This window comes from Theropithecus gelada, chromosome 3 (genome assembly GCF_003255815.1).
Source record: "Theropithecus gelada isolate Dixy chromosome 3, Tgel_1.0, whole genome shotgun sequence".
NCBI classification, from domain to species: Eukaryota; Metazoa; Chordata; class Mammalia; order Primates; family Cercopithecidae; genus Theropithecus; species Theropithecus gelada.
In genome coordinates this window covers 26,343,282-26,364,244 of record NC_037670.1, presented here as the reverse complement: position 1 = coordinate 26,364,244, position 20,963 = coordinate 26,343,282, and the positions used below count along the sequence as shown (strand labels likewise).

The following is a 20,963-nucleotide window of genomic DNA, read 5'->3' as shown; positions in this document are numbered from 1 at the left end:
GGAATTTTTGAGCTCCTCTCCCCCACCAGGTGATTCTGATGTGCAGCCAGGTTTCAGAACCACTGGCTTATTTATTTCATTAAAAATTATTTTATTTTATTTGTATTTTAGAGACAGGTTCTCGCTCTGTTGGCCAGGCTGGAGTGCAGTGGTACAATCATGGTTCCCTGCAGCCTTGACCTCCTAAGCTCAAGTGATCCTTCCTTCTACCTCAGCCTTCCGAGTAGCTGGGACTACAGGTGTGAGCCACTGCACCCAGCCCCACTGGCTTCATTGATGTAACTTTTATTATTTTATTTTTTTGAGACAGAGTCTTGCTCTGTCACCCAGACTGGAGTGCAATGGCACGATCTCAGCTCACTGCAACCTCCGCCTCCCGGGTTCAAGCGATTCTCCTGCCTCAGCCTCCCCAGTAGCTGGGATTACAGGCACACGCCACCACACCCAGCTAATTTTTGTGTTTTTAGTAGAGACAGGGTTTCACCATGTTGGCTAGGCTGGTCTCAAACTCCTGACCTCAAATGATCTGCCCGCCTCGGCCTCCCAAAGTGCTGGTATTACAGGCATGAGCCACCACCGTACCTGATGTAACTTTTAAAGGTCTTATTAGGAGTTTAAAGAGTCCAAAACGGTGTAACAGAGAGTCATAGTTCAGATGTCAGTTCTGCTGGGCCTGCCTGCCAACTGCAGGCTCTCTTTGGGATCTCCTGAGATGGGGACGGTTGTGCTTGGCCTGTCCCTGGAATATTGTCTCACCTACCCCTAAGGCTAGGCTCTCCCACTGCCTTTGTCTAAGATTCTCTTCTCTAGTTACAATCTTATCTTCCCTCATGTGACCCTGCACCCCTGTCTTCCGCCATCTAGAAAAAGTGTGTGGGGGGGGTTTCCTTATTTATCTTGCTGCCATCTGGCTCTTACCTTCCCAGAGCCCCATGGAAGCCTGTTCTTACAACCTGGGTCCTCTTCCTGGGACCCCAGTCCATCGTGGACACTGAGCCTCCCTCACTGTTAATCTTGGCCAAGAAGTTACCCCACAGGCATTTATATTTTCATGGATGACTTTTTTTTTTTTTTTTTTTCCGAGACAGAGTCTCATTTTGTCACCCAGGCTGGAGTGCAATGGCGCAATCTCAGCTCACTGCAACCTCTACCTCGCAGGTTCAAGTGATTCTCCTGCCTCAGCCTCCTTAGCAGCTGGGATTACAGGCACCTGCCACCACACCTGGCTAATTTTTGTATTTTTAGTAGAGACAAGGTTTCACCATGTTGGTCAGGCTGGTCTCAAACTTCTGACCTCATGATCCGCCGACCTTGGACTCCCAAAGTTCTGTGATTATAGGCGTGAGCCACTGCCCCCGGCCCATGGATGACCTTTGAGAACAAATCTCCTCCTGGCCCAGGCCCTAAAGCATACACTCACAGTGGTGAGGACATGATTGGGTCAGTCTTTCACGAAAGCCTGTGATACTTTGATATAAAGACATTTAGAATTAATTGGGTCAGATATGAGATTTCAGATTGCAGAAATCCTTGTGTAAGCAAAGGCCTTGCAGATAAAGTAGTGCATGGCGGGTACAGCTTAGCCTTTAGACATATACACAGTGGCCAGGTTGTGCATTTGCTTTGAAGAGTACCAGGCTCTGTAGGTTACCTTTGCCTGCTCTCAGGACTGGCTAGATAATTTGCAGAACCCAGTGCAAAATGAAAATACAGAACCCCTTGTTCAGAAATTATTAAGAATGTCCAGATGGCGTCTGCAGAACATCAAGCCCAGTGCAAGCCTTTCTGAGCACGGGGCTCCCTGTGACTGCACAGCGCACGTGCCCATGAAGCTGGCCCTGCCTGTTATGGACATGCCAGGAACTGGACATTGGGTTTCCCCCCTTAAAACAACGAGTGCATCGAGTTAGGATGTGGGAAGGAACAGAGACAGTCTTGCAGTGTTCTGTGGAATCAAAAATATGGTTTCATATGTTTACTTTTCCTTCATTTAAGTGTAGCCCTGATGTCTCTGCGAATATCTGCCATGGAAGAGCCTTTTGAAAGCAAAGCTCTTGCTGGTCTCCTGTGCCCAAGAGTGGCCGCCAGTGGAAACAGACCTGGTGTTCTAAATCTCAGTTTTTGTTTTTTTTCTTCTTCCAGGAAAGCTGTAGACGAGCGTGTGCACTTCCAGGCCTGGAAGAAAACAGCTTCCTCCGAGTGCCTTGCCTCTTCGCACAAGGCGCTCAGCTCAGAGCTTCCCCTAACCCTGGCAGGTCCCCCCGATACTTCTCTTGGGAATGAAGTGGACAAAGTGAGTGAATGAGCCTCCGCTTCTCCCGTCTTTCTTTTTACAGAGTCACCCCACAGGGAGAGACGAAGGAGGCCGCAGCAGCTCAGGCCCAGGAGCCCTCCCAGCAAATGGCCTGGAGTAGAAAATTCCCCACACGATGTTGCTGTTGGCCACTCAGTGAAAAGTCCTTGGCCCTGGCAGCCACTTGTCCTGCAAATGGTGTGAATGGGGAATCCACAGATCAGCGGGAAGGAGGAACGTTTGAGTTTGAAAACGCCAAGAATCATTCGTGAGCTGGCAAGGCTGACCACCTGCATTTTAAAAATACATCGGTACTAGCCTTGAAAACAGACTTTCAGACTTCTTGTTCTGTGTAATGAAAGATCTTTTTCGATAGATAGGCAACAGAATGATTTTTTTAAAAACAAAAATGGACATATTCCATTTTATTGATCTTTATCTTAAAAAAAACTAACTGGAAAACAGGAAATATTTAATAGTGACATTTTTTTCATAGCACCAAAGGAAGAATCTATGTGTCTTCCTTTTTATAGATTTTTCTGTAGATGCCTTAAGAAGCATTGAACCCATTATACAGATGGGTGAATAAAACACAGTAAGCTTGAGATTTGCAAATCAGATTGGAGCCAGATAAGGATGGGGGCTGGTGCTGGCTTCAAGTCTGACTAATCTTGGGCAAGCTACTCAGCCTATTACTCACCTGACTGTCTACATTGGAAGAGCTCCTCCCCCAGAGACGTCTAGAAGATGCTGAGATAATATATGTAAAAACCGACAAGCCCTTTGGGAAGGATACCAGCACATGCAAGGCGTATGCTACTGAAGTTTTATCGTCCTAACAGATAAGCCCGTCCCCAACCCCAGTGAGTGACCAAGAGACACAGGCATGAGCACTGAGCCCAGATGACAGCATCTTTTCACAGCAGACCCGGACCCAGCCCCTGGGTACGCGCAATGATGAGCTGTCCTCTGGTTTCCCAAAACTTCAAAAATGAAACCCAGTGATCAAGAGATGTCTGGCCTTGAACACTGCAGGAATTAAAGCCAGCACCCAATTAAAGCCAGTGAGGACAGCACTCCAAGGTTGGGGACCGTCTCAGGACACTAATCCTGGTTCCTTTTCTATTTTGCCTGGGTCCCTCCTGCCCATCCTGGGAAGCGGTGGCAGCTGTTGGGGATGTGGGGCCCCAGGTAATTGAAGGATTAGCTCATGTCTCAAATTGCATGACATTCCTCTTCAGCACCATTGTTTTACCCTTACTGAGAGAGATCTATCACTTTCCCACCCCTTCTGCCATGCTAATATGTGTCTGTGTTGCAGGGCAGAGGTGTATTTAGGGAGGAGGAGAATGTTCCGCCTGGCCCTCTTTGCAGAAAAATGAGGGAGTCCCAGCAGACAGAAGGGGGCAGTGGCGCCAAGCTCCCGGAGCTGACCCGTGGCCTCAAAACACTCAACAGATTCAGTCCTTGCTCCCAAGCAGGCCTGGTAAGCGATGAAAAGAGTTCTGCCCAAACTCTCAGGAACCGGATTATTGTCCTTCCTGGCTCATTAGGAGCCTGGCTGCCCTCCGGCCGACTGCATGGGGTCCTCTGGGGGCTGCCCAGCCCAGCCTCCAGCTGTCTTTCCTGCAGGGGCCAGCACAGCCAGTTCCCCTTGGAGAACGCTCCAGGCCACAGGCATATGCAACGGACGGGGCTTCAGGGCTTCCAAAACAGATGACTGTCAACCCCAACCCTGCCCACCCCACATCCACAGCTTCACCCCAAACTCACATGCAGAAAACCTCGAGTCCCATCTTCCTGTTCAGGTCCCTTGCCAGCTGGAGCCACTCTGGAGCCTGGCCGGACTCCAGCTCCCATGTACAAGAGGACTCAGCCGGAACGCTGCCGCCCTCCTGCCTTCCCTCTTCTGCTGACCGGACGCTTCCAGGCCGGAGTATTTGAGAGGAAATTGCCTAGACAATTATAGTGTTCCTTAGAACGGCCTGCGTGGGCACACGTGCCACTTGGTTAACTAGCATGAGAGGAGGTGGCTTGGCCAGAGCAGACATTCAAGACCAACCAGAAATGTCATTTCTGCCCTGTGGAAAAAAAACGCGCAATACACCTGAACCTGGGCATCTCTTTCCCAACACGCCCTCAGGATCAAGCCTCCCCTTCCCAGCCTGGCAGGGTTGCAGGGCGTCCAGAGTCCAGCCCACGCCTGCCCAGGCTCTCGGCTCTGGGTCCATTGGCTCTTCACACTCACGTCCCTGTGTCCTGGAACTGCCTGATTCTTGTAGATTACTAAAAATCCACAGCTCATTCCCTCCTGCGCCCTGACCACCTGCCCACAGCGACTGTGTCCTCCTCTGAGCCACCACCTGGCGGTTGTCCCCACACAGCTTTGGGTTTTTCTGCTATTGAGTGACTCAGCTTCTCAGCCTTCAGGCTGCTATGGGCCCTAGATGCATGCTGGTCGATTCCGATCAACGAGCAACTGCTTTTGTTTGTTTGCTTTTTTCTACCACTGCAGCTGTGAGTGATTCGGGTGGTCTGTTGGTGGAATGTGGAGCTGGATGGGCCGAGGAGCACAGAGTGGAAAGAGGGACAATTTGCTATGAGTTGGAGATAAGAGACGTGGCATACCGTGAAGCCGGTGCTGATGGAAGAAGGTGGTTTTCTTGGCAGGTCAAGACATTTTCTTGAGAGCAATGTCCAGGAGGGCTAGGGAGAGTTCTTCCGGAAGTGAAGGCAGCACCTGAGGGTGGCTGAGGGAACTGGGCGGGGCTGGGAATGCCTCCAGCCCTTTGAGGAGTGATTCTATGATTAGGAGATGTTTGGCCTTGAAAATTGCAAGAATGAAATCTCTTGGTGGGAATGTGTAGCCGAGAGCCAGCACCCTGAGTGGCTCCAAGGTTTGGGGACGCTCTCAAGGCACAAATCCCAGTTCCTTTTCAATTTTGAAAATCACTGTGGGCGATTCTGGAATTCAGAAGTGTGCTGACAGCCATGGATTTCACATGACAAGCATTTCCACCCCGTACTCGCTGAGCCCACCGCAGATGCTCCAGGGCCAGGGACTTACTTGGGCTTCTGTGTGTCTTCCATAGCTTGCATCAATCCGCCAGGCTCCGGTTGGTGCTTAAAAAAAAAGATGCAGCGAAGGAATCTGGTGTGGATGAGTGCTCTGGGCATGGACTGGAAGCCTGGCCCCTGTGTCCCTGGCAATGGGACGGTGAAGGACAGAAAGGCAGCACATCTAGTAGTGTCAGGAGCTTGGAGCAGGCACTTGGAAGCATCTGTTAAATGTTATTGATGGAGGATGGACATCACTCACACCTGCATAGCTTTTTTGGTCTTTTCTTTGGAAGTGAACAGTCACAAACAAAAACAACTTTGGTTCAGGTCATTTACAAGCCCAGATCCTCTATCCTTAGAGGTTTCCCACCAGATGTACTATTTCACTATCTATGCCAGGAAAGTTACGTAAAACCACGCAGAATTTTACCTGACAACGAAATAGACCTTTTCGTTAGATCCTCCACCCCACCTAAAGAAGTTACACAGGCTGAAATGAAATTGTTAAAGGAATGAACTAACTTGGAGATAGAATCATTGCCTTGGCTGAAAAACATTTTAAGAATATGGGAATATGTAGGGGTACTAGCATAATAGTAAAATGTGCCCATATTATCTATAATTTTATGCTGGGCATTTAAAAAATTATTTTTTATAACTTTGCCTTTGAGATGATTTGGTTACAAGTTCATAACATTTAGTTTACAACTGGCTTTGATTTCTTGGCATTCATTGTGTATTAGGATACCCCACAGGGAGAAAATATAAACTCCAAATTGCTTTAAAATATTATGATATTTTTTAGGGATATTATTCTATGACAGTGAATGAAATGGACATAATGTTCCATTTTGTAGATATTTCGTGAAACTTTCATTAGTCTTGATTTTCTCTGGAAGAATTCATTCCTGTTCTGGGCTGAAGTATGAAAATTCCCTGCCCTGTGACCCTGGCCCAAGGCTCCTCTTGGATAAAACAGTGTTTCCTGGACCAGAGGGCAAAGTCACAGAAACACGATGTGACGAAATCTAAATAGAAAGATATTGATTTGTTCTTCGTTCATCAAACAGTTATTGGACTCCAGCATGTATGAGTAGCAGGGAGCCTGGCTAGCACTATACCTCCCCTCCCGCCTCTCAGAGTCAGGGCCACAGGCACACATAGAGCCAGGGAAAATGAGGGGGTAGGGAGGCTGGCCCCGAGGCTCCAGCCCCTCTCCCCCAATCCTCTCCCTGAGTGGGTGGGGGACTCTTCTGGCTCCTCCAATTTCCATCGATGTCTGCCCTTGGATCTGGTTTTAAACTCTAAGGTGTAAATGAATCATAATGGCTCAACATTTTGTCCCTCCCAGGAGGTACTTTTAAGTCTAAGGAATAAAGATTTAAAAGTAAAACTTTGAATGCCAATCGGGGGTAAGTGAGGATTTGGAGGAAGGTCTTGAGCATTTTCCTAACACTCCTAAAATCATCCCATTCAGTTAGGGCAACAACTATCCTGATGGGCTGGGTACGATGGAAGTTAGTCAATGTTTCAAAGGATGGATGGATGCATGGATGGATGGATAGATTGACGGATGGATGGATGGATGGATGGATGGATAGATTGACGGATGGATGGATGGATGGATGGATGGATGGATAGATGGATAGACAGATCACCTTTATTTTAATCTCAACTGGTCTTTGAAGCTTGATTCATTTTTTGATTTCTCATGGAGCCACGCTAGGGTCGGACACATAGGAAGTTGGCAAAAGTTTGTTGACTAAATACATTAATGAAGGGAAAATTATGTATGCAGAGATACCTGGGGTTTGGGTTACCGGTTTGGGTTCCCTTTGATTTGAGCGATATACATGCTGACAACTTGAGTCTGCAGTTAGTGGATCCTTAGCTAACTTGCTAGAGAAAAGGTCGTGGTAAAACTTGACCTTGCTCTATTCATCAACAGCATATCCTGTGAAAGTCACTACACTTCCATGAAAACCTTGGTGCTAGGCCTACGATATCTTTTCAGAGGTCTGACGTAAGCAGACTCCTTGTGTTAATAGTAACAACAATCACAGTGGTCCTGAACACAAAGGCAGCATTCATTGTGTGCTAGCTATGGTTTTAAGCATATTACATCTATTTACTAATTTAATCCTAAAACAACTTTTGCTTTAGGTACTCCTATTAACCTCATTTTATGGATGGGAAAGAGACTGTGAGAAGTGAAATCACCCGCCCAAGGTCATACACCTGTAAGTGATGGAGGCAGGGTGTGAACCCAGCACACTGGCCTCACTTTGTGGGCTCCTACCACTACACTGTCTCATGTTACTACCCTGTATCCATTTCCAGGATGAACTGGCAGCCGCAAGTTCTCCCCAAGGCCTCACTGCAGCCCTTGCATCTCGGCATCAGCTCCTTGCACTGCCCAGGTGGTGTTGTTTCTGACTCGGGGTCTGCATCTCTCTCTGCACCACTGGGTTCAGAGGCCCTGAGGAGCGAGCCCGGTCCAGGGCTAGCTTCGCAGTTCATAACCCTTGGGCAAATGTTACAACGGGAGGGCTGCACAAATGCATCATTTGGTTTCAAACCATGGGTCTCTCTGAGCAGGAATTGCTGGACTGGGCCCCAGAAAGTTGCTGACCCTTTGTCTGGAGTCACAGGGTCTGTGTCCAGTGAGGCCTAGAGGTCACGTGAGGTCCAGAGAGAGAGAAGCACAAGGCAGCTGCTGCCTCTGAGGCCTCATAGGAGCCATGCAGTGAAGGAACCAGGGTTTCTTCTTTCTCCATGGCAACTAGGAGGGCAGCTCAGCCTTGGAAAAGGATCCTCCATCTTTGGTTAAAAGAACGGTGAGCCCAGGTTTGGTAATGATGGAGCTGTGTGAGTTGATGGATGCAAAGTGCCCGGCTTGGTGCCTTATCCATCGTAGGTATTGCCGAAGGAGAGCTTTGGTCCCCCGTGCCTGGAGAGGGCTGTTGTGGTTTGTGGGTTGGGACCTTCTGGATTCCCGGCATTGATAATGGCACTATGTGGGGTGGGGACCTTCTTGCTGGAGGACTCCTTCCCTCCCTGCTGGTGACACAGGCAGGAAAAGAAGCAGGAACTAAGCCAACTGCAATAAAGAAAGAAAGAAGCAGCTTCAGAGCCTCCCTTGCCCTGTAAGAAGCGAAGGGGGACAGGGCCAGATACGGACCCACTGCAGGGATGGGCAGTCTCCGCCCTTCACTGAGGAGGATGCAGGGCTTCCGGCCCCACGGGGGAGGGCAGGGATACAGGAACCTAGACTCATGCTCAGACATGGTCTGGATTTAGAACTGTAGGCCTTGGGGCCGTTTTTTAAAAATAGACCCTTTCCTTAGGAAAATCCCACAAAACTGCCCCAAAGATGAGTGAGGTAGGAAGAGTGTGAGCCCCGTTAGCGCTTCAGAGCCAGATGGGCCAGGTGGATGCCAGTGCAGAAGGTGATCTTGCCCTTGGGTTGGATGGTGTGTAGCTTGGGCAGGATACAGCCGGTGTCTGGAGTGAGTGTGGTCAGCACTTCGTAGTCATTAGCCAGTGTGATGAGGGCCATGTTGTTCTCAGGGTTGCTGCAGGTTTTGTTTATTTTATTTTATTTTATTTTTTGAGACTGAGTCTTGCTCTGTCACCTAGGCTGATGTACAATGGTGCAATCTTGGTTCACTGCAACCTCTGGCTCCTGGGTTCACGCCATTCTCCTGCCTAAGCCTCCCAAGTAGTTGGGACTACAGGTGCCCGCCACCACACCAGGCTAATTTTTGTATTTCTAGTAGAGACAGGGTTTCACCATGTTGGTCAGGCTGGTCTCGAACTCCTGACCTCATGATCTGCCCACCTCGGCCTCCCAAAGTGCTAGGATTACAGGTGTGAACCACTGCGCCCAGCCTGCTGCGGGTTTTGAATGACATACTATGTTGACAGCGTCCTGCTGGGCCTGCAGCCAGGTAGGTAAAAAGTCCCCATTCCACACATACTCAGTGTTGTCCACACACACCATAGTGCTTTCCAACACCATCCTGCCATCTTCCTCCCTCTCATTTCTTGAGATAATCCTTCATGCATAATTTGGGTTAATAGTGCCTCATAGTCTACTTAGAAAGAATCAGATAGAATTTTGTTTAGTAAGGAAATTTCCAAATAGAGAATAGAAAAGTTAACTGATGGCAGCATATTAATAGAGAAGATCAGTGAGGAAATGAATTAAAGAGGTTCCTTTTACACTTTTCTTCTCTGAGGCTAGGTACACCTTAGCTCAGGCTGCAGCTTCTTTGGTGCTGTCAGAGCATAGTTGGTATGAAATGGGAAGTTTCTGAAAGTCAGATGACACATTTGTGAAACGCAACCTCACTGTTATCTACCTGGAGCCCATAATTCAGCTGACAACAATCTCAGCAACAGGCATTTCAATGTGGTCCTGCATTTGCTAATTGCTGGTGTGTACTCAGGACACTGGAAGATTTAACCTTTTGGATGAGACAGACACCAGTAACTTCCCAGCTGAGCTTCTCAGGAACGAACTGATGAGAAGTGACATCCAAAAAACTATGTCTTAAAATATAAAGAGATAAAAAGAATGAAGTAGAGACTCAAACAGGTATTTGCACACTCACATTCATAGCAGCATTATTTGTAATAGTCAAGAGGTGGCAGCAGTCCAGGTGTGCACTGAGAGATGGATGGATAAACAAAATATGCTGTAACCACACAATGGAACATCCAGCCTGAACAAGGAAGTTCTGACACACGCTCCAACACTGATGAACCTTCAGGATGTTCTGTTAAGTGAAATATGCCCATTGCAAAAACAAATACTGTGATTCCACTTTTCTCTCTCTCTCTCTCTTTCTTTCCCTCCCTCCCTCTTTCTCTCTCTCTTTCCTTCCTTCCTTCCTTCCTTCCTTCTTTCTTTCTTTCTTTCTTTCTTTCTTTCTTTCTTTCTTTCTTTCTTTCTTTCTTTCTTTCTTTCTCTCTCTCTCTCTCTCTCTCTCTCTCTCTCTTTCTTTCATTCTTTTGTTCATTCTTTCTTCTTTTCATTCTTCTTTCTTTTCTTTTTTCTTTTCTTGACAGTCTTGCTCTGTCACCCAGGCTGGAGTGCAGTTGCGGGATCTTGGCTCACTGTAACCTCTGCCTCTTGGGTTCAAACGATTCTTCTGCCTCAGTCTCCTGAGTAGCTGGGACTACAGGCATGCACCACCACGCCCAGCTAATTTTTGTATTTTTAGTAGAGACAGGGTTTCACCATGTTGGCCAGGATGGTCTTGATCTCTTGATCTCGTGATCCGCCCTCCTCGGCCTCCCAAAGTGCTGGGATTACAGGCGTGAGCCACCGCGCCCGGCCTGTGATTCTACTTTTATGAGATACCGAGTATAGTCAAATTCATAGAGACAGAAGGTAGAATTGCGGGTACCAGGGGCTGAGGGCGGGGGGATGGGGAGTTACAGTTTAATGGGTGCAGACTTTCAGTTTGGGATGAGGAGAAAGCTCTGGAAAGGAAAGGTGGTGATGGTTGCACAATATGCATATACTTAATGCCACAGAACTATGTACTTCGAATGCCTGAAATAGTACATTTTATGTTATGTATGTTATACTACAATAAAAAATATAGAAAGGGCCGCGCACAGTGGCTCATGCCTCTAATCCCAGCACTTTGGGAGGCTGAGGTGGTCAGATCACCTGAGGTCAGGAGTTCAAGACTAGCCTGGCCAACATGGTGAGTACAAAAATTAGCTGGGTGTGGTGGCATGCATCTGCAATCCCAGCTACTCGGGAGGCTGAGGCAGGAGAATCACTTGAATCTGAGAGGCGGAGGTTGCAGTTAGTCGAGATCAAGCCACTGCACTCCAGCCTGGGCAACAGAGTGAGTGAGACTGTCTCAAAAAAAAAAAAAAAAGATTTTATATATATATATATATATATATATATATATATATATATATATAGAGAGAGGGAGAGAGAGAGAGAGAGAGAGAAGAGAGAGAACATCCAGGACCGATATTAGCCATTCTGAATTGGACTGCCCCCTCAAATGTGGTCTTGCAGCTTTCCACTTGTTTAGGAGTAAGGAGTTTTATTGGAATAAATGTTCTCAGCTATTAATCAGCACAACACCACCCTCCCTTCTCAGTTCCAGCTGATGCTGAGACACCAATGGCAAATCTTGATCCATGCCCACCCCAGGAGGATGAGCGATAGTCAGGATTTTGGGCCACAACACAGGGAGCTTCCTGCAGTGTCCTCTTCTCCAGGGTGTGCTGTGGGAAGGCCTCCCCAGCCTGGGCAGGGGCTCAGCTCTCACCGAACGGGGCAGCTGAGTAGCTGACGGCAGGGCCTGGTGGGGGGCCGGGGATGATGGCAGAGTCATCCACTGACACTCTGGACAAAGGCCAAACCTGTCTTGGATGCCACCTAGTTGCTGCCCTCTTAACCTGACCCTCCGGCCTGCCTCAGACCTTATAATTTCCTAAGCACGTCTGCATAGACTGTTATTTAGTCTTGCCAATGACTCTGTGAGGGAGCTATTATCACTGCCAGGCATCACATCCAGTCCTCACAGCTGGCCATAGGAAGATCTGGGCCTCACCTGGGCCTCCCATCCAAGCCCCAAGTTCTTTCCTCCCCCAGTAGCCAGCCAGAGCCACCAACCCTCCCTCAAGCCGTCAGAGAAGGCAGCTGTGATGAGCACTGAGCCCTCCACCAGGAGTTGTTGAATGAACAAGTATGAATCTCACAAAACACAATTTTCTGCAAGGTCTTTTTCTCCACTCCCAGGCCCAGTTGTATCTCTTACGGCTGAGGGATCGGGATGACTTTCCTGGGGCCTGGCTGGACGTGCTTCTCTAGATTGCCATGGACCAGGCAGTCTAGCAGTGAGGAAGTCAGAGGCTCCAGAGACACTTAGATATCATCAGATCCCCTCCCAAAGGGAGAAGAATGCTCTGTTTTATTTCATTTTATTTAACTTTGTTAATTTAATTTTTAGAGGCAGGATCTTGCCCTGTTGCCCAGGCTGGAGTGCAATGGCTTGATCATGGGCCACCGCAGCCTTGAGCTCCTGGGCTCAAGAGATCCTCCTGCCTCAGCCTCTCAAAGAGCTGGGTCTACAGGTGTGAACCACCATGTCTACTAATTAATTTTTTTTTTATTTTTTTTTTTTTTTTTTTTTGAGACAGAGTCTCTGTCACCCAGTCTGGAGTGCAGTGGCATGATCTTGGCTCACTGCAACCTCTGCCTCCTGGGTTCAAGTGATTCTCCTGCCTCAGCCTCTGGAGTAGCTGGGATTACAGGCGCCTGACACCATACCTGGCTAATTTTTGTATTTCTAGTAGAGACAAGGTTTAACCATGTTGGCTGGGCTGGTCTCAAACTCCTGACCTCAAGTGATCCACCTACCTCGGCCTCCCGAAGTGCTGGGATTACAAGTGTAAGCCACCATACCTGGCCAAACTTTTTTTTTTACTTATAATTTTTTGTAGAGATGGGATCTCCCTATGTTGCCGAGGCTGGTCTCGAACTCCTGGCCTCAAGAGACCCTCCCACGTTGGCCTTTCTCTGACTGTTCAGTTTGATCCACATGGAACCAGGTTTGCTTGCACCCTCCTCATCGCTTCTGCTTTCTGCTCCTCCCAAACACAGGAACATACTCAGATATGCATCAATGTGCACATGCGCCAACAGGTGTGGGCACACACATGCAAGTGCACAGACACAGACCCACACACACAGCCCTGGACACACACACATTGTTTTCTTGAAATGACTTTTGGCAGCAGCAGAGCCAAACCTTTCCAAAGGCCAGAGAAAGGCCTTAATTTGCATCATGTTAACTCGGGAGGCTGCATCTCCTCTGCTGTTTTCAGTACAAAACATGAGTCAATGGCATTCCTCAACCCTCACCCCAGCAAATTAATTAGCGTCAATATGATTAAAGGGCTCAGCTCTGGTGCAGAAACTAGGGTCCCCAGATACCCTGATGAACTTCACTCACAGTTTCTTTCCTAAGGTTTGTGCCCTAAAGCAAGGCACTTACTGTGTTCAGCTCTTAACCTCAAGAACTTCCCTTCCCAGCTGGGGACCTCTTCCATAAAGGAGTTAGCAGAAAGCAAGAAGCAACACACAAAGCTTTCAAAAGCAAAATGGTGAGGAATGTACTGTGTGTCAGCGAGTCAACGAAAATAAGAAAGGGGGCCTGATGTCAAGCTTCACACGATCATTTTAATTTCCGAGTACTTTTTGGGTCTTTTCATGTTGGCTTCATGGAAATTTATGTTTGCCGAGAAGACTGTATTTGCTACAGGATCTCGCCGTGTTCATTTAGCCTGGTAATAAAAACCATCTGCCTGAAATCCTTTTTGGAACAAGGAGGGGTATAAGCAAATAAGCAAATGGTCGTAAAAGATCCGGAGAAGGGTGGGGCTGTTTCAGGAAAGTGGGGAGCCTGGAGTGCATGACTCGGGCCTGGCGACCGTAGGAGGACGGGGACTACTGATGGTCATGTGTGAGGCTGCACAGCTTTGCGGTAAATATGGTGCATGGGGGGAGGACAGGTGCATGTGCACAGGCACCCCTCTCTTCCCGAGCACTCACTCTGGGCTGGGGCCTCACCGCTGGAGTAAGAACAGTATCACGATGCATTAAGTCAGGAGTCCTTGAAGTGGGTTGAAGAGTGTCCCTGCAAAACTCATGTCCACCCAGAACCTCAGACCTTCTCTGGAAATAGAGTCTTTATGGGTGTGATTAAGTTAAGATGTGGCTCAGTGCGGTGGCTCATGCCTGTAATCCCAGCACTTTGGGAGGCTGAGGAGGGAGGATCGCGTAAGGTCAGTAGTTTGACACCAGCCTGGGCAACACGGCGAACCTCTGTCTCTACACAAAAATGCAAAAATTAGCTGCAGGGCATGGTGGCGAGCACCTGTAATCCCAGCTACTTGGGAGGCTCAGGCGGGAGGATCTCTTGAGCCTGGAAGGTGGAGGTTGCAGTGAGCATTGATTGTGCCACTGCACTCCAGCCTGGGTGATAGAGCAAGATGCTGTCTCAAAAACAAAACAAAACTAAACTAAACTAAAGATGAAGTTATACTGGCCCTAAATCCAATGGCTGCTGTCCTTACAAAAAGAGGATCGGCACAGAAGAGGGAGGACAGCCACGTGACGACAGAGGCAGAGACGGGGGTGATGCGACTATGAGCCAGGAAAGGCCAAGGAGACTTGGAGCCACCAGGGCCTGGGACCAGCAAGGAAGGGGCCTCCACTAGAGCCTTCAGAGGGTCGCGGCCCTGCCGGCACCTTGATTTTGGATTTCCAGCCTCTGGAGCTATGAGAGAATGATGCTCTCTGTAGAAGGAAGCTCTCAGAGTCCCCCTTTCTGCCTGGGAGTTCTGAGCCACTGTGTCTTTGTGGGGAGAGACGGGTCAGACAAGATCGCAAAGAAGCCCCTCAAGCTCTTGGCCTTTAAGTCAGGCATTGAAGTCCAAGAGTAGAACAGAACCAACCTTGAGAGAATATTGTTGAGCCCATGTTTTGTTTACCGGTTTGTTTTTCTGCCCCTCTGGGAGGAGGTCGAGACTCCTAGGCTCAAGGAGGCAACAGGGCAGCCGCCCTGAGAGCAGCTGTGAGGGTTTCAGAGGGGCCTTCGTCCTGTCCTGCTCTCTGGGTCCACCCTACAGATGGGGGTGTCACCACAGGAGTCCTGAGCTGGGGTCTGTGAGTAGAGAGGGCTGCTCTTCTGCCTGCCCTGGGAGGCAGGGCGTGGAGGAGAAACGGCAAGACACATTAAGCTTTCTTAATGTGGGTTCTGATAACATAGGCTCTTATGTTCTCAGCAAGACAGTGTTCTAGTAAGCCAGGCTTTGGTAAGAGATAATCTTCAAGGTTCCTTTAGCTCCGATTACCGTGTAAAGACCTAGGCCTGCAGGTCTGATCTTTGAGGTTCTTATAATCCAGAAAACTCAGGACACTGCATGCCAGTGTCGGCTTCAAGGAGCAAGGGAAGTCCAGTCCTGCCAGTCCTGGGGCATAAGGAGGAGGAGGCAGGGTGAGGAAGGGGAGCCGAATGGCCGCACACTTGCCACAGTCTCTCCTGCAGATAACATTGTGGAGCGGGAGCCTCTGCAAAATGGGCTTTTTTTCTTCCCCCTGCTAGGAAACATTGGAGGAGGCCCCATCTCAGTATGGGAGTGCGGGTGGGTATTGAAGGAACACACATGGCTGAAGGAAGGTGGGATGGATGAGCACACACTACGATTCCTGACGCCCTTCATCTCCTCCATGGTGTGGAGGAGACCCAGGATCCTCATGTGTTCCCAAAGCGGGAACAGGGTGGCTGGGAGCCAAGACCTGGCTGGAAGCCAGTGGATGCCAAGAGCCCACTTTGGCCAGGATGGGGTGGGAATCCCACTAGATCTTGGGGGGATCACCATGGTGTACTTGGTCACACGTGAGAGTCCCCAAGAGCAGGACCTCAGGCTCTTCTGCAGGGACATCAGCTGGATTCACAAAGAATCCTGCTGGACACCTGCTGGGAAACAGAGGCTGCTGTCGGACTAGCCTCTGGCACAGACCGGGAGACAATCGCCTCTCCCAGGGGGACTGTGAGATTTCCTGCACGCTGCTCGCCATGTAGGATATGATGCCAGGGAAGAGAGAAACAGGACTGACGAGACTGGAATCTACAAACACATATTTACCTAATAAGGCCTGTTTCAATCAAAGAAGCTTGTTTCAAACAGAGAGGGCTGAGAGGATATTCCTAACAGATTAAAGTCCCCTGGGCTGCCCGTGGGAGAGGGTCTCAGGAGGAGGAGAACTAAAGAAGCTTCGTGGTCCCTGCACACTGGTATGTTCGAGTGAATCTGAGCTGTTACCGCCTTGGCATGAAAAGATGATTGTCAGGGGCTGAACTGTGTCCCCTTCCAAATTTATATGTTGAAGTTCTAGCCCCCAGTGCCTTAGAATGTGGCTGTACTTGGAGACGGAGTGTATAAAGAGGTGATTAAGTTGAAATGAGGTCGTATGGGGGGTCCTGACCCAATCTGATGGGTGTCCTCCCAGGAAGGGGAGACAAGGACACAGATACATGCAGGGGGATGACCCTGGGAAGACACAGGGACAAGACAGCATCTACAAGCCAGGGAGAGGGGCTTCAGGAGAAACCCACCCTGTGGGTGCCTTGATCTCCGACTTCCAGCCTCCAGAACTGTGAGACAGTAAAGCCGGTTGTTTAAGCCACTCTGCCTGTGGAACTTCATTACAGTATTCTTGGCAGACGAATACAATGATTCCGCTCAAGGACCACGGGTCTTCCTGTGCATCCCTGCAGACATCTGTATCCAGAGGAGGACCACACAGGAGGCCTGGATGTTCCCAAACTTCCCTCAGATACCTGCTGTTACCCAAGTTCCCTGGGCGGAGGAACTAATCCCCCACGCACAGAAAGGGGAACCAGAGGCCGGGTGTGGTGGCTCACGCCTGTAATCCCAGCACTTTGGGAGGCCGAGGCGGGTGGATCACCTGAAGTCAGGAGTTTGAGACTAGCCTGGCCAACATGGTGAAACCTCTTCTCTACTAAAAAATAAAAAAATTAGCCAGACATGGTGGCGGGCACCTGTAACCCCAGCTACTCAGGAGGCTGAGGCAGGAGAATCACTTGAACCCGGGAGGTAGAGGTTACTGTGAGCCAAGATCGTGCCATTGCACTCCAGCCTGGGCAACAAGAGTGAAACTCCACCTCAAAAATAAATAAATAAATAAATAAATAAATAAATAGGAACCAGAAAGTCTGATTGGATCAAATTTTTCCTGAATTGACTGAACTTTGTTTAATTGTCAAGTTTAAGAACTCCATTATGGGGTGGGATGAAGGCTTGAGACAGAAATGATACTTAGTTATGGAAAAGGGAATTTGAAATTTTTTGCTGCCCACTTGAGTTTTGGAGTCTCAGGAAATCATACCGACTTAATCAGAAAAGCAGATGCTGTGATGCATGTTTGATCAGTGCAGATGCTGATGTTTACAATGAGCGGTTGAAAAAGCAGCTTCCCTCCTGACAGTCTGGAGCTTGGGACTAGAGCCCCGGCCCGTAGGCTAAGAAGCAAAGGTGATTTTACAACCCATGCACTGAGTTGGAGCGTGTTCTCACCCAGCAAAGTTCTTGTCCACTCAGAACGTCAGAATGTGACCTTATTTGGAAGCAGGGCTGTAGGTATAATGAGTTAAGATGAGGTCACAGTGGATTAGGGTGGGCCCTACACCAATGCTACTGGTGTCCTTATAAGAGCAGGAGACCCAGGGGGAAGAGGGTATGTGAAGACTGAGGCGTAGATTGCAGCTGTAGGGCAGGGAATGCCGGGGATGGCCAGACCCCACCGGAAGCTGGAAGGGGCAAGGAAGCCTCCTTCTCTAGACCTTCAGAGACAGCATGGTCCTCCCGGCACCTTGATTTCAGAATTCTGGCTTCCAGAATTGGGAGTAAGTTTCAGTTGTTTTAAGCCACCTAATTTGAAGTGCTTTGTTATAGCTGCCCTAGGATGCTAATATACTGTGTTATAAAAATCAGGGTTCCTGCCGGGTGCGGTGGCTCCCAAAATGCCTGTAATTCTAGCACTTTGGGAAGCCGAGGAGGGAGGATCATATGAGTCCAGGAGTTTGAGACCAGCCTGGGCAACATAGTGAAACCCCATCTCTACAAAAAAATATAAAAATTAGCCGGGCATGGTGGTGCACACCTGTGGTCCCAGGCACTTGGGAGGCTGAGGTGGAAGGATCTCTTGAGCCCAGGAGGTTGAGGCTGCAGTGAGCCATGATCACACCGCTGCACCCCAGTTAGGGAGACAGAGTGAGACCTTGTTTCAAAAAAATTCAGGGTTTCTAGAGCCTGTGCTCTATCTGAAATGATTTAGAACCTTTCTTCTAGGGACAAATTCCTCCAAATGTAGAACCAGGCAGGAGATTTAGGCACAAGAGGTTCCCAGGGTGTCTCCACCGAGCATCCCCTGCTCCCCATTTCTAGTCTAAATCAGATGACATGGACGCCTGAAAGCAAATGCTTGCAAATCACTCAGGATGCTCTCCCAGCCAATGGAGAAGAAAGCAGAGGAAGGAAGGAAGGAAGGAAGAGAGGCGGCAGGCACACAGGCTCGCTTTGCTTTCCAACAGGAAGGGGCTCAGGGTCTGTGTTCTTTTCCCTTCCTTTCAAATGGATCTTTCATATCTCCAATAACTCTTATCTTTCGGCAAACTCCAGCAGGCCCCAAATGAGCTGAGAAAATATCCAACTTCAAAGGTTTTGCACAAATCATCTTAAAGGCCTGACCTAAGCCTGGGAAAGCCGGAATGAAGCCCAGAAATCACTCCTTATTTCATTGCCGTTTAGCCAAGACACCTTTCCCGTCCACAGGTCACATCTGTCACTGCCCCCTTACTGCCCCCGCCCTGGTCCCAACCACCTTGAGACACCTGCGTGATCCACCCTCAAAGCAATGAGTTAGGAGCCGTGCTCCTGGTCCTTGGCCGGTAGCTTTAGTGTTATTCTGGGGGGCTGCATGGGGGCACCTGCGGGGGCTGCCCCATGAGGGCTGTGGTTTAATTTCCTTTGCTACTTTCCTTAGCTCTTCAGTCTCAGTCTCAGCCACTGAACTGTGTCTTGGCCACTGGTGGTGACAGCACAGGCTGACACTGTTGTCAGGAAGAGGAAGGTGCTTTTTCTTTTTTTCAAGATGGAGTCTTGCTCTGTTGCCCAGGCTAGAGTACAGTGGTGCAATCTTGGCTCACTGCAATCTCCACTTCCTGGGTTCAAGCGATTCTCCTGTCTCAGCCTCATGAGTAGCTGGGATTACAGGCACCTGCCACCACACCCAGCTAATTTTGCATTCTTAGTAGAGATGGGATTTTGCCATATTGGCCAGGCTAGTCTCGAACTCCTGACCTCAGGCAGTCCACCTGCCTCGGCCTCCCTAATTGCTAGGATTATAGGTATGAGCCACTGCGCCCAGACAGGAAGATGCGTTTGTGAGCCAGGACAATTGTGAGTGGAAATAGAAGAAAAAAAGTAAAATAATAATACCAATAATGCCTTTTCTCTGGTCCTGGAAGATCTACACGAACTTGTATTTTACATGTGTTGTCTGGATTTAGCTGTGAAAGACCAATAGACCAACTGGTGGGAAAAATACTTGCAGGGCAGCAGTTTGGTTGAATACAATAAGAGATTTCCAGTCTCGGATTGGGTACGTGCACTTAATATCAGCAGACATGCTCCAAGTATAAGCCTCTATAAACTGAGCACTGTTGCAGGCAATGGGGATGTGGAACTGGGTAGGACCGATGGCTAAGCTCTCTTCCCTTCCACCTCGGAAAAAATGCACATAGGAACTGGCTGTGGCAGACAGCAGCCTACAGAAAGGTGGGGGCACCTCTCAGCTGGCCTTCAGCTCCTATACAGACACGGGAAAACCAGCCTCGGTTCAGGTTTAGGCTCCATTGGCTGCGTTTGCCTGGACACCATCGGCCCTGCACGAAGGTGGCCGCTGAGGGGCCCTCATCGGGGCTGAAATCCAACCAAGCCTTGGTCCCTGCCTGAGTTGCCAGGAACTTGTCTCTTTCGTCTAGGTGGTTCACTCAGCAAGGGTATTTTTTGTAATTCAGCCACCCAGATGGGGGTGCCTTCTTGCACTCTATCCACCTGGATGAAGCACCTTTATTTTCTAATTTGGCCAGTTGCAGGGCACGTGACAATCACTGATACGACAGAAGGGTAACCTTTCTGGGGTTGCATCTTAGGAAATTCCATTGAAGGAGGAGTAGAGAGATGATATCATTGACCACAGGACTCAAGAGATAAGCCCAGAGCACACATCGGTTTGGCGGGGACAATGAACCGCGCAACTGCTGGGAAACGGACCTTCAGAGCTTTGATGTGAACGGGGCCATGGACTTCAGCTTTCTCCAAGGTTTTTTTCATTTGTTTGTTTGTTTTTTGGTCTCACTCTGTCCCCCAGGCTGGAATGCAGTGGTGCGATCCCAGCTCACTGCAACCTCTGCTTCCCGGGTTTAAGCAATTCTCCTGCCTCAGCCTCCCAAGTTTTTCACTTGAAACCTGCATACACACAGCCTTTTTGTTTTATGGGCTGGGTTCCTACAGAGAGTTATTAGTGAGGGATTGAGTGCATTGAGGCTATTAGTACAAAGTGATCAAGATTAGAATAGAGTGGCTTATCTGTGTTTAGAGTCTCTGCAGTTGTTGCAGGGGGCTTGTTGCAATGTCCATTTCAGGGCCTCCACCCAGAACTACCGAATCAGAAATTCAGGAGGGGAGGTTAGGAATCTGTGCTTTTATGTCAGCCCCTGTTCCAATCCATGTGACTCTTATGCATTGTGAGGTTGAGATTCCCTGATTTAGACACGTAGACAATAAATACCGATTCTTGGACTACAGAGCCAAAGACAAATCGAGTGACATATTCTAGCTCATGGAGCCAGCTGGGCAAAGCCAGCAGGGATTTATTGCTCCTTAGATGATCAACGCTGCCACCAGGGCTGCTGTCATCTCCTGATGACGAGCAACGTTCTCACAGCATCAGGGGGGTGGTGGAGAAAATCAGGGGGTC

General features: G+C 49.0%; 1 protein-coding gene across 3 annotated transcripts in view; it reads right to left on the bottom strand.

The window, feature by feature from the left end:
- Nucleotides 1-20,963, bottom strand: part of CLDN14 (claudin 14) — a 111,447-nt gene that overhangs the window by 14,884 nt on the left and 75,600 nt on the right. Inside the window, exon 1 of one of the 3 annotated variants that reach the window (XM_025380094.1) lies at nucleotides 4,067-4,662. The exons of the other annotated variants lie outside the window; for them this stretch is intronic. The gene's annotated coding sequence lies outside the window, so the exon portion shown is untranslated. Of the gene's footprint in view, nucleotides 1-4,066; nucleotides 4,663-20,963 lie in introns of those variants that run through there. 3 annotated transcript variants of the gene reach the window in all.